The 13,256-nt window shown below is 40.5% G+C and overlaps 1 protein-coding gene across 2 annotated transcripts in view; it reads right to left on the bottom strand.

Annotated features, from left to right (window-relative positions):
* The window catches only part of LOC126277962 (reticulon-4-interacting protein 1 homolog, mitochondrial-like), a 148,608-nt gene that overhangs the window by 15,833 nt on the left and 119,519 nt on the right, over window positions 1–13,256 (bottom strand). The gene's annotated exons all lie outside the window — the stretch shown is intronic.

The following is a 13,256-nucleotide window of genomic DNA, read 5'->3' as shown; positions in this document are numbered from 1 at the left end:
ACTATCTCATGACTTTTGCCATCTCACAGCAAGGTAAGAACATTGAGAGATGATATGACAGAACTGACTGCCTGAAAGCTTTTATCAAAAATTGAAATTTACTTGTACATCACAATTGTCTACTTTTGGTCTTAGAGGCCATTTTCAAGTAATAACAGGTTTCCTGTGCCATATCCCCACACACCCACACGCCCCAATCCTCCTACGATCCTCAAGAACCAGCTACAGTAGGGCTCCTACTTTCTCACAATACCACCTTGGACTGGATCAACTATTATCATGCCCTGAAATGGGGTACTTCCTTCCTGAGGTCCTGGAACCCCCACCTAAACTGGTGTTCCATCACCCCCACCCCCACCCCCCAAGGCTCCATAACATTTTAGTCCAACCCTATGCCAGTCCCATCAATGTTTTCCCCTCTTCCTGCTCCACTCCCTATTCCCATTGCCTCCCGCCACTGCTTCTGACAGCCTTGTTGTGGCACCTGCCTTCTAATCTCTAAACGCTCTACCACCAGACAGTGAACACCCCCCCCCCCTCCCATCCCCGCACTTGTATCCTTCTATACCCCTCCCCTGTCAGTGCCCCACTCAAGTTTCCTGCTTTTGTTCAATGCAACAGTTGAAGTCCGGCCAGAGCAGCTGTGGATAGCGGATGTGTGTGTGGGGGAGGGGTGTCCTTTTATTTCCAGAAGGCTTTGGCTGAAAGCTCAATGTGTAACAGTGTTTTCATTCTGCTGGCCTGCATCTCAATATGTCATCTTTCATTATGGTGAGTAACACTCTATCCTTTTTATAATTGTTAATACTTTCTAAAGGAATATACAGGTGAGGTCATCAAAAAATTAAGAAAGCCACAAACATGAAATTTTATTTTTTTCAATCTTTTATTGTCTTAACTGCCAGTCAATGACAATGCTTGTGTGGTTGCCCATTTAGACATGGCTATAAATACATTTACCGAAGGCACTTGACATTATGACCCATGTATTGTGGTGGGTTGCTTAATTATTTCAATAGACTCCCATTATTTCTTTTAAAGATAGTGTTTAAAAATGGCCTCTGAAGCTGCCAGCATGTGACGTGCTAGTTAAATTTAATTTTTGTCAAACGACTGCAGTTCCAACACAACCCCAGTTTAATCTTTACGTCTTAGCAGATCGGTGGAATTAAAATTTTTCTATGAAGACGCAGGACAGCCCATTCACATGGCTAAAAGCCTTTTACTGAAGCTTTTAGTCTTTCCCAACTAATGAGAAGTGCGAATGAAATGTTGAGACTCTTTTTAAGGGCACACCACCTGACAGAGAAACTAACCCAAAATAATTTATGAATAACAGTAAAAGCGATTGTAGTAAATTAAATTTAATTGTAACAACTGTAATGATTGACTGGTGTGGGGGAGGGGGGGGGGGGGGGAGGAGCAGGAGGATCACGAGCTAGAAATTTCAGATTAGATGATCCATAAATGATAACATGAAAAACCAAGGAGGCTAATCAGACGTGTGCAAAAGGCAAAATACACCTCTGTCCAATGGTGCATGAGGTTACAGAATGTTGCTGGGAGCTCATTACTTGTTTTCGAATGGCAGGCACACATGTGATGGCATTATGATGGCTTGGAGCACTATCCGACTTCTGTATTTACTCGAACCTAAGCCGCACCTGAAAAATGAGACTAGAAATCAAGGGGAAAAAAAATTTTCCCGAATCTAAGCTGCACATGAAATTTGAGACTCGAAATTCAAGAGGAAAGAAAAGTTTTAGACAGCACCTCCAAATCGAAACAAAGTTGGTCCATTGTAACATGAGACACAATTTAGGCCGAATGGATGAAGAGCCAGCTACAGTAGTTTGGATCCAATCGTAAGCTTAGCAGTTAAGCTTTACCAGGTAGCATTTGCTGTGTGTCAGACGTTCCATCCGTATTTTTGTGGGTACCCTTCCTTTTTCACGTGCTTCATCTGGTTCGTATCGATTCCTTATTTTGCTTTGATCTGGTAAGTGCCGTTCTCTCTGTTATTGGTGTTATATCACTCTATGCTGAAAATGCAATATTGCACTGTGTCATGCATTGTTTGTCGCATTCTGATAATGAGTGTTTACGACTTGTCGCTGCTCACGTCATGGCTTGCTTTTGTGCGCGCTACCGTCACTTACAATAAAAAAAAAAGAGACTGCTATTTGTGGTTACTTACTCTGCTGCTTTCTTTGATAATGATCAACAAGAACCAAATAACAGACTGCGTATGATATTCTGCACAGAAATTAGTCATCTTAGATTTAAAAATCTAGTCTGTTGCCGTGCTTCATTTATGACTGTATCACTATTCAGCATAAGAATAATATGAATATAAACATGACATTATATGTATGTTCTTCCGTGTTTGCTGTTGTCTCACTCTAGTTTTATAGTTTATTATGCAGACAGGATTTAAATGAGATGACAGCAAACACGAAAGAATACATGGCATAATGTTTCCATTCGTCTTCTACTTTTTTTAAATTTATTTGCTGACGCAGAGGTTTTAGTTCCAATATTTATCTCTGTTCCTGCAAAGCATGCCTGTGTAGCACTACATATATTCGACAGTAGAAGTTAGTTGCGGTGGCAGCTACCAACATTGTTTAGAACTTCCCCTTACTTTGCACTTGATTCTAAGCCACAGGCGGTTTTTTGGATTACAAAAACCAGAAAAAAATGTGCGGCTTAGATTTGAGTAAGTACAGTATCCTCTTTGTGATGGTCAGATGTGTTCGACTAGAATCTAAACAATGAGTATGACTGCCCTCAAGTTCCCATGCAGTCCAACATTGGCCCACTGTTGCATCAAGGACGAGGTTCAGGGCATTTTAGCAGATAAAATTCAACCTGCCATTCCTAATGGGCCAAAATCATTCAATGTGAAAGTAATTCTGAGAGTACTTCAAGGGCATGTTATAGGTTGGTAACAGTTTGCAATGTACATAAATGATCTAGCGGATAATGCTGAAAGCTCTCCGTAAGGTTGTTCAGAGGTGATGCTGCGTTATGCAGGTTGTCTCTCCTAAGAGTTATCAAGTGCATTTTCTCTAATATCTCACAGCATATTTGCAACACAACCGGAATCAGCCCAACCAAATAGTGTTCACCATGTCTTTCATGTGACGCTCAGTGTCGATGGAAAGCATCGGTTTGTTTCCCTGTTACAAAGAAAAATACCTTCTGCAAAGGGAACCAAATTTATGCTTCCCCATCAACACTGGGCATAACATGAAAGATGTGATGAGTGTTTGGGCTGACTGCAGCTACATATTGCAAAAACACAATTGCAAAGATCAGCCAAAACATCAGATCAGCCAAAACATCAGAGAAAATTCGGATGATGAATCTTAGGAGGGACACCTGGTATAATACACTATGTGATCAAAAGTATCCGGACACCCCCAAAAACATACATTTTTCATATTAGCTGCATTGTGCTGCCACCTACTGCTGGGTACTCCATATCAGCGATCTCAGTAGTCATTAGACATTGTGAGAGAGTAGAATGGGGTGCTCCGTGGAACTCGCGGACTCCGAACGTGGTCAGGTGATTGGGTGTCACTTGTGTCATACGTCTATACGCAAAATTTCCACACCCATAAACATCCCTAAATCCACTGTTTCCAACATGCTAGTGAAGTGGAAATGTGAATGGACACATAGAGCACAGGCTGACCTCGTCTGTTGACTGACAAGAGACCCCTGACAGTTGAAGAGGGCTCATAATGTGTAATAGGCAGACATCTATCCAGATCATCCCACAGGAATTCCAAACTGCCTCAAGATCCACTGGAAGTACAATGGCAGTTAGGCGGGAAGTGGGAAAACTTGGATTTCATGGTCACATGGCTGTTCATAAGGCACACATCACGCTGGTAAATACCAAACGATGACTGGACAGTGGGAAAAACATTGTGTGGAGTGATGAATCACAGTCCACAATGTGACGATCTGATGGCAGGGTGTGGGTATGGCAAATGCCTGGTGAACGCCATCTGCCAGCGTGTGTAGTACCAACAGCAAAATTCGGAGATGGTGGTGTTACAGTGTGGTCGTGTTTTTCAAGGAGGGGGCTTCCCCTTGTTGTTTTGCACAGCAGTATCACAGCACAGGCCTACATTGATGTTTTAAGCACCTTCTTGCTTCCCACTGTCGAAGAGCAATTCGGGGATGGCAATTGCATCTTTCAACACGATCGAGCATCTGTTCATAATGCACACTTGTGGCAGAGTGGTTACACGACAATAACATCCCTGTAATGGACTGACGTGCATAGAGTCCTGACCTGAATCCTATAGAACACCTTTGGGATGTTTTGGAACGCTGGCTTCATGCCAAACCTGACCAACCAACATTGATACCTCTCCTCAGAGCACCACTCTGTGAAGAATGGGCTGCCATTCCCCAAGAAACCTTCCAGCACATGATTGAACGTATGCCTGCAAGAGGGGAAGCTGTCATTAAGGTTCAGGGTGGGCCAACACTATATTGAATTTCAGCATTACCAATGGTGGGCACCACAAACTTCTAAGTCATTTTCAGCTAGGTGTCTGGATACCTTTTATCACATAGTGTATGTCGAGTGCCTGAAAACTAAAAGAAAAAGCTGAAGACCAGCAGGGGACTGACACTAAGTTCAAGGTCTAGCTCTGACACTCAGCATATATAAATGTAATTTTTTACATATAAATAAGAAAAAAGACCCATTACTATCTGATTATACCACTGGGAACAATAAGAACCATAAAAATATATGAATAACTGTAAGAATATATAAAATAGAAAGAAACTTCCACATGGGAAAAATATATTAAAAACAAAGATTCCAAGACTTACCAAGTGGGAAAGCGCCGACTGTGTTTGTGTGTTATTTTATTCTGTCTGTCTACCGGCGCTTCGCTTGTACGACAGATTTTTTCAATAACAGCTGCCACTTGGGGATTCAATTAGTAAACACAAAAGTGTCACTGTAAATCAGACGTGCCCTCCTCCACATTGTAACGTGGGTTGTGAAGTACAGTTATAGATTTGCTCTGCATTTCTTACTAGTTCAACTTACTATGGATCCTGTGTACTTAAGCAATAATGCAGTATAAATCAATAATGCAGTATAGGTCATTTTCATAGGCAAACTGTGATTTCCTGCGGACCCACCAGTAAATAAAAGCCAGCTGTTTCCCTTTCCAACAAATGAATTTGTGTGATTATTTCTCTCAACATTTGTATGATATCAGTGAGTCAAGTTGTTCCTCATTCTGTAATTAATGGACATGACATTTTACATCCCATAAGGTACATTACTTTATTCGTAGAGCCAGTTTAAAGTCATTGCACTAGGCTGACAAATTTTGTCAGGGTACTGCTACAATTTTCATCAGTTTTGAATTGTAATTTGATTTGTATTATCAGTGAAATAGTTTACACTTTGGAGATACATTGGGTCCTTTTATTTCTAGGGTATATATGGCCCTCTCATAAGTTCGGTGGGTCGAGGGTATATCAGATAAATCTGGCTGGTATTCTTGCAATCGTGCTAATGCCATTTGGCATTTTCAAACCTTCGTTTCCTGATGGATCTCAGGAGAAATGTGCACAGTAACTTAATTCTTCATCTAGATAAAGCCTTTCTCAAAGCTAGTTACATGACAAGTACGTAGATGTTTGCACTATGTTCCAAATTCCTCACTGATAACTTCAGCATACTGATCAATATTTACCAATAACCCAATTCAGATAATTTGAAGTAACGCTTCAACCTAGATAAGGAGCACCCTGTCAGATTAAAACTGTGTGTGCTGGACTGAGACTTGAACTATGTAGGAGAGCTTCTGTGAAATTTGGAAGGTAGGAGATGTACTAGCAGAATTGAAGCTGTGGGGACAGGTCGTGAGACATGCTTGGGTAGCTCAGTCGGTAGAGCACTTGCCCGTGATAGGCAAAGGTCCAGAGTTCGAGTCACAGTCCAGCACACAGTTTTAATCTGCCAGGAACTTTTGTATCAGCGCACACTCTGCTGCAGAGTTAAGAACTGGGACTGCGCACATTACTAAAACGCTATTTGTTGTGGCATATTAGTGTTTGACCGTTTTCCAACTTTGAACTCTGCTCTTATGTTGATGACACGTGTAATCACAATCAGTCGAGTGAATGACTGTAGGTAAGCAGTTTACAACAGACAGGTTTTGTATTCTGCCAGAAAATGTGTACAAAGTTTGGCAAAAAAGGAATGTGACTGACTGATGCTGTAAGTTCGTGCAATAAACAAATATTTTCAATAGTTGTTACTTTTGATTTTCTGTCACTTAGTACTGAGTTGTGTTAACTACTGTTGTTTAGTTTTGGATTATTTGCCACAGTTACGCTCAAGTTCATTGCATGAAAGAAAATGAGATCAGAAAACATGCAAGGTATCAGGAAGGAGTCAAAAGCAGCAGTGCAACACCTATAGCCATATTTTGACACAGTTTTTACACAGTTTTTAATACTAACAAACTTTTTATACTTTTCTTTTTGTGCCAACATCTGCAACCCTCTTGCCTGGAATATTTCACAAGTTGACTGCCACAAGGCTTCTGGAGGACACAGCACAGCCTTACTGCTATGGCAACCAATCGTCTTATGGCAGTCAGTGTGTTAAAGAATCACACAAAGACTGACTTTGATCACTAGGTGTCAATATCAACATGAATTAATAGGGTTTTTGGCATATGATCGGAATGTGTGTTGGTTACGTTGATTTCTGTATCTGAGATTTATAAGCACTCATGTCTGAGATGAGATTGCTAAAGATGTGTTAAACTTATATATAATATGTGTGTGCGTGGGAGGGGGCGGGGGGGGGGGGGGGGGGGGGGCAGCCACATGCAAACTCTTCGGTCACTTTGAGATCAATGTGTTACGGGTAACGTTCAGATGCCAACTGTCACAGGAAAGTTGTTGGGACATCAGTATTATGACCCAGGTGAAATATGAAAGATTATTGTAATTTATGAACTGAACTAACTTCCAAGAACCCCAAGTGAAGTGATTGTCATCAATGTGGAATGAATCAAAAAGTTTTAAACATATTTTAATTTAAAAAGTAATAAATACTAAATTGAAAAATCATTTAACAATGCTTACTTACAATGACTGCCTTATTGCACTGAATTTGTACAAGTCACATTGTACTAATATTCACATTATTTGATGTTATTAGTAATATGGTTGAAATGACTCTGAGTACTATGGGACTTAACTTCTGAGGTCATCAGTCCCCTAGGACTTGGAACTACTTAAACCTAAGGACATCACACACACCCATGCCTGAGGCAGGATTCGGACCTGCCACCGTAGCAGTCACGTGGTTCCAGACTGTAGCGCTATTAGTAATATGCTCACACCAGTTGGTTCTACTAAGAAATTCATCAACGGAGGAGGAGGACTTGGCCACCAGTAAACCTTTTAGGCTGAAACTGAACTTTATTGGTTGTTAACCTTTTTATGGCTGCTGGCAAGTTATTGAAAATGCGTGTTCCTGAATAATGGAGACCTTTTTGGACCAAAATAAGTTACCTTAAATCTTTGTGAAGATTATTTTTATTTCCAGTATTGATTCCAAGAACTCTGCTGTTTTTTAGAAGAAATATATTTTCAATGAAAAATTTCATTACACAATAGATGTATTGGGAAGCAGTAGTCAATATCCCTAGTTTCCTGAACAGACCTCTGCAGGAAGTCATTGAGTTCACACCACAAATGTTACATATTTTTGGACCTGGAAAGCTTTCACTTAGCTTGATGAGTTACCATATAAAATAATCCCATGTGATGTGATGGAATGAAAGTAATGATAGTATCTTCATTTTCATATCCCCTATATTGGACAGCATTTGCATTGCAAATAGAGATTTGTTTAGGTACTTTAGCTGTTCTGTGGTGTGCTCCACCCAGTTTAATTTAGAATTAAACTGTAATCCCAAAAATTTAACACTGTCCATTTCTTCTATCTATTTGCAATAACATTTTAGGTATATAATGGTGTGAAATCTCTTTACAGGTTCTGAACGGCATGTAGTGTGTTTTACGAAAGAAATGGCTAGGAACCATTTATTACTGTCAATGAAAATTTTATTAACTGATCTTTCTGAGACTACACTCTATTTGCAATGTTTATATCATCTGCAAACACAACAAACTTGACATCTGGTTAAGATTTAAACATGTACTATGTACTGCACATGCAAATATCTTCATGATCTGTCCTCCAGTCCGGGGCATCCTAACCTCATTCCTTTACAACCTCAACATCTTCCCTCCTCCTCCTGTCAACTTCACCTGGTCCTTAACATAGTGTTCCACATTCCAGGATGTTGACCTCCTCCTCTCTGAGGACTCAGTCCACACCTCTATCCTCATTAAATCCACCAACCACAAAAAAATCTGCTTTCTGACAGTTGCCATCCCTTCCCCACCAACAACTCCCTCCCATACAACTTAGCCACCTTGGGATGACATATATGCAGTATCAGCAGCTCACCTGCCCAGTATGCTTAATATATCGCAAAGGCCTTCACAAGCGAGCATTATCCCCCAGATCTAGTCCACATACACATTTCCCGTGCCATATCACCACACAGTGCGGGCAAGCTACTACAAACAGCATAGTGAACGCATTATTGTGGCCAAGATAGACACAAAGCCCACGCCTACAACAGTAGTACAAGTTTATATGCCAACTAGCTCTGCAGATGATGAACAAATTGATGAAATGTATGATGAGATACAAAAAATTATTCAGGTAGTGAAGGGGGACGAAAAATTAATAGTCATGGGCTACTGGAATTCGGTAGTAGGAAAAGAGAAAAAAGGGAACGTAATAGGTGAATATGGATTGGGGGTAAGAAATGACAGAGGAAGCCACCTGGTAGAATTTTGCACAGAGCATAACTTAATCATAGCTAATACTTGCTTCAAGGATCATGAAAGAAGGTTGTATACATGGAAGAAGCCTGGAGATACTACAAGGTATCAGACAGATTATATAATGGTAAGACAGATATTTAGGAACCAGGTTTTAAATTGTAGGACACTTCCAGGGGCAGATGTGGACTCTGACCACAATCTATTTGTAATGAACTGTAGATTAAAACTGAAGATACTGCAAAAAGGGGGGAATTTAAGGAGATGGGACCTGGATAAACCGACTAAACCAGAGGTTGTACAGAGTTTCAGGGAGAGCATAAGGGAACAACTGACAGGAATGGGGGAAAGAAATACAATGGATAGCTTTGAGGGATGAAGTAGTGAAGGCAGCAGAGGATCAAGTAGGCAAAAAGATGAGGGCTAGTAGAGATCCTTGGGTAACAGAAGAAATATTGAATTTAATTGATGAAAGGAGAAAATATAAAAATGAAGAAGGCAAAAGGGAATACAAACGTCTCAAAAATGAGATCAACAGGAAGTGTAAAATGGCTAAGCAGGGAGGCTAGAGGACAAATGTAAGGATGTAGAGGCTTATCTCACTAGGGGTAAGATAGATACTGCCTACAGAAAAATTAAAGAGACCTTTGGATAAAAGAGAACTACTTGAATGAATATCAAGAGCTCAGATGGAAACCCAGTTCTAAGCAAAGAAGGGAAAGCAGAAAGATGGAAGGAGTATATAGAGGGTCTATACAAGGGCAATGTCCTTGAGGACAATATTATGGAAATGGAAGAGGATGTAGATAAATATGAAATGGAGATATGATACTGTGTGAAGAGTTTGACAGAGCACTGAAAGACCTAAGTCGAAACAAGGCTCTGGGAGTAGACAACATTCCATTAGAACTACTGACAGCCTTGGGAGAGCCAGTCCTGACAAAACTCTACCATCTGGTGAGCAAGATGTATGAAACAGGCGAAATGCCCTCAGACTTCAAGAAGAATATAATCATTCCAATCCCAAAGAAAGCAGGTGTTGACAGATGTGAAAATTACCAAACTATCAGTTTAATAAGTCACGGCTGCAAAATACTAACGTGAATTCTTTACAGACGAATGGAAAAACTGGTAGAAGCCGACCTTGGGGAAGATCAGTTTGAATTCCGTAGAAATGTTGGAACACATGAGGCAATACTGACCCTATGACTTATCTTAGAAAATAGATTAAAGAAAGGCAAACCTACATTTCTAGCATTTGTAGGTTTAGAGAAAGCTTTTAAAAATGTTGTCTGGAATACTCTCTTTCAAATTCTGAATGTGTCAGGGGTAAAATATAGAGAGCGAAAGGCTATTTACAATTTGTACAGAAACCAGATGGCAGTTATAAGAGTTGAAGGGCATGAAAGGGAAGTAGTGGTTAGGAAGGGAGTGAGACAGGGATGTAGCCTATCCCCAGTGTTATTCCATGTGTATATTGAGCAAGTAGTGAAGGAAACAAAAGAAAAATTCAGAGTAGGTATTAAAATCCATGGAGAAGAAATAAAAAGTTTGAGGTTCACCGATGACATTGTAATTCTGTCAGAGACAGCAAAGGAGTTGGAAGAGCAGTTGAACGGAATGGACAGTGTATTGAAAGGAGGATGTAAGATGAACATCAACAAAAGCAAAACGAGGATAATGGAATGTAGTCCAATTAAATCGGGTGATGCTGAGGGAATTAGATTAGGAAATGAGACACTTAAAGTAGTAAAGGAGTTTTGCTATTTAGGAAGTAAAATAACTGATGATGGTCGAAGTAGAGAGGATATAAAATGTAGACTGGCAATGGCAAGGAAAGCGTTTCTGAAGAAGAGAAATTTGTTAACATCGAATATAGATTTAAGTGTCAGGAAGTCATTCCTGAAAATATTTGTTTGGAGTGTAGCCATGTATGGAAGTGAAACATGGACGATAACTAGTTTGGACAAGAAGAGAATAGAAGCTTTCGAAATGTGGTGCTACAGAAGAATACTTAAGATTAGATCGGTAGATCACATAACTAATGAGCAGGTACTGAATAGGATTGGGGAGAAGAGGAGTTAGTGGCACAACTTGACTGGAAGAAGGGATCGGTTGGTAGGACATGTTCTGAGGCATCAAGGGACCACCAATTTAGTATTGGAGGACAGTGTGGAGGGTAAAAATCATAGAGGGAGACCAAGAGATGAATACACTAAGCAGATTCAGAAGAATGTAGTTGCTGTAGGTACTGGGAGAGGAAGAAGCTTGCACAGGATATAGTAGCATGGGGAGCTGAATCAAACCAGTATTAGAACAGAAGAACTCAATAACAACAACAACATCCCCACACACCCCAAATCCTTCCACCACCCCAAGAACCCACTAAAAATGAGTGGCTGGTCATCACTCGATACCACCATGGGTGGGCACAACTGAACCACATCCTCCATCAGGGCTTTATCTATTTCATGCCCTGCTATGAAGGACATCATACCCAAGATCCTTCCCACCCCTACTAATGTGGTGATCTGTCATCCACCCAAAATCTTAGTTTGTCCTTATGCCACTCCCAATCCCAACTCCTTGTCACAGGGATCATATCATTGTGAAAGACCCAGGTTCAAGAACTGCCAAATCCACCTACCCAGAACTTCCAAATCCAGTTCTGTCACAGGCCTATCTTACCCCATCAGAGGCTGGGCCTCCTGTGAAAGCAGCCATGTTGTGTACCAGCTCTGTTGTAACCATGCTCAGCTTTTTATTTTGGTATGGCTACCAACTATCTACTCACCAGGATGAATGGCCACCACCAAACTGCAACTAAGAAGACAGTGAACCATTCTGTTGCACAACATGTATCTGAGCATAAATTATGCTTCACAACCTGGCCATCTGGAACCACCCCTGCACCACCAGCTTTTCTGAACTACACATATGGGAGTTATAACACATTTTCCACTCCCAAAATCATCCCGGCCTAAACCCACAGTTACCTACTGTCTATACATTGTTCACCCAACAGTTTCTGCCCCCCTCCCCCTGTGTCCATTCATCCCCTCCCAACTCACATCCCCTCATCCTCATTGTGCACTGTTCTCTGCCAGTGCACCCACCAATGTTTCCCCCTTCTCTGCTCCTCTCCTTTCTGCTCTTTAATTCCACCCCGCACCCTCTCCTCTTTCCCTACCATCACCCAACACTGCAGTAGTCTTGTCTGCCACCTCTAGTCCCTGCGTGTTCTGCCAGGTAGAGCACTGCTTCCTCTTCCCCCACATGTATCCTGGTATCCCTCCTGCTTCCCTACTGCATGTGGTGTGTGTGTGTGTGTGTGTGTGTGTGTGTGTGTGTGTGTGTGTGTGTGTGTGTGTGTGTGTTAAGGCTTTGGCTAAAAGCTTAATGTATAACAGTCTTTTCGTAATACCTGTCTGCAGCCCAAAGTGTCATCTCTTTGGTGAGAAGAAATCTATCCTTTCTGTAATTGTTGAGATTCCAACATGGACTTTCCATTGTTTGACTTAAAAGGATGTGATTACACAGTAAAATGCCTTTTACAGACAGAATAGCAAGACTATATTAAAATAAACAACAAATATTCTCTGGGATTTTTCTTAAGTCTATGTGTTAAATATTTTCACATTTTGATGAGAACCCAGAAAGCTTGTACAAAGGGCTATAGAAACTGATAAATAGCAGAAAATCCCATTACACCATGACAATGGTGAATTTTAATGCAAAAGTGAGGCAAATATTAAAGGAGTATTCATCAGTGAGGAACTTTGATTACAGTATCAGATATGACAGAAGCTATACGTAAGAAGAAGCTGCCAGGTACATAGTCACGTTTACCCTCAACACATTCCTCAAGAGTAACATAAATAAAAAAATGAATTTGATAACAACTAAATTAAACTAAAAGTGAAATTGACACTATCTTATTAAACAACAGAGATATTGTACAGGATCTGATGATCACAAACCACTTCCCAACCTCCAGTAATCAATCATACACTAGTTGGAGACAGAGCAAATATATGTGCATGGCTGGAAAGAAAGAATTTCATCAATCTGGAAATAAGAAAAGTGGAAATTATGAGGATTAAATTAAAACATGGGAGTATACGTGAATACATTAAGCAAAAAGTTCAGCATCTTGGAAAATGATTACATGGACAGAGGAGAAATGGATAATTACTGGAAAAAAAGAACAGTGTCAACAAGAAGATGGAAGTTACAAGTGAACAACAATGAGAATATAACAGATTATGTCGAATTAAACAAAACTAATAATATCCACAAGTGGATCTAAGAAGATACATTGGAAAATTGGG

Source organism: Schistocerca gregaria, chromosome 6, assembly GCF_023897955.1.
Source record: "Schistocerca gregaria isolate iqSchGreg1 chromosome 6, iqSchGreg1.2, whole genome shotgun sequence".
NCBI classification, from domain to species: domain Eukaryota; kingdom Metazoa; phylum Arthropoda; class Insecta; order Orthoptera; family Acrididae; genus Schistocerca; species Schistocerca gregaria.
Note: the sequence above shows the minus strand (reverse complement) of the source record. Positions and strands in the feature narration are given on the sequence as shown.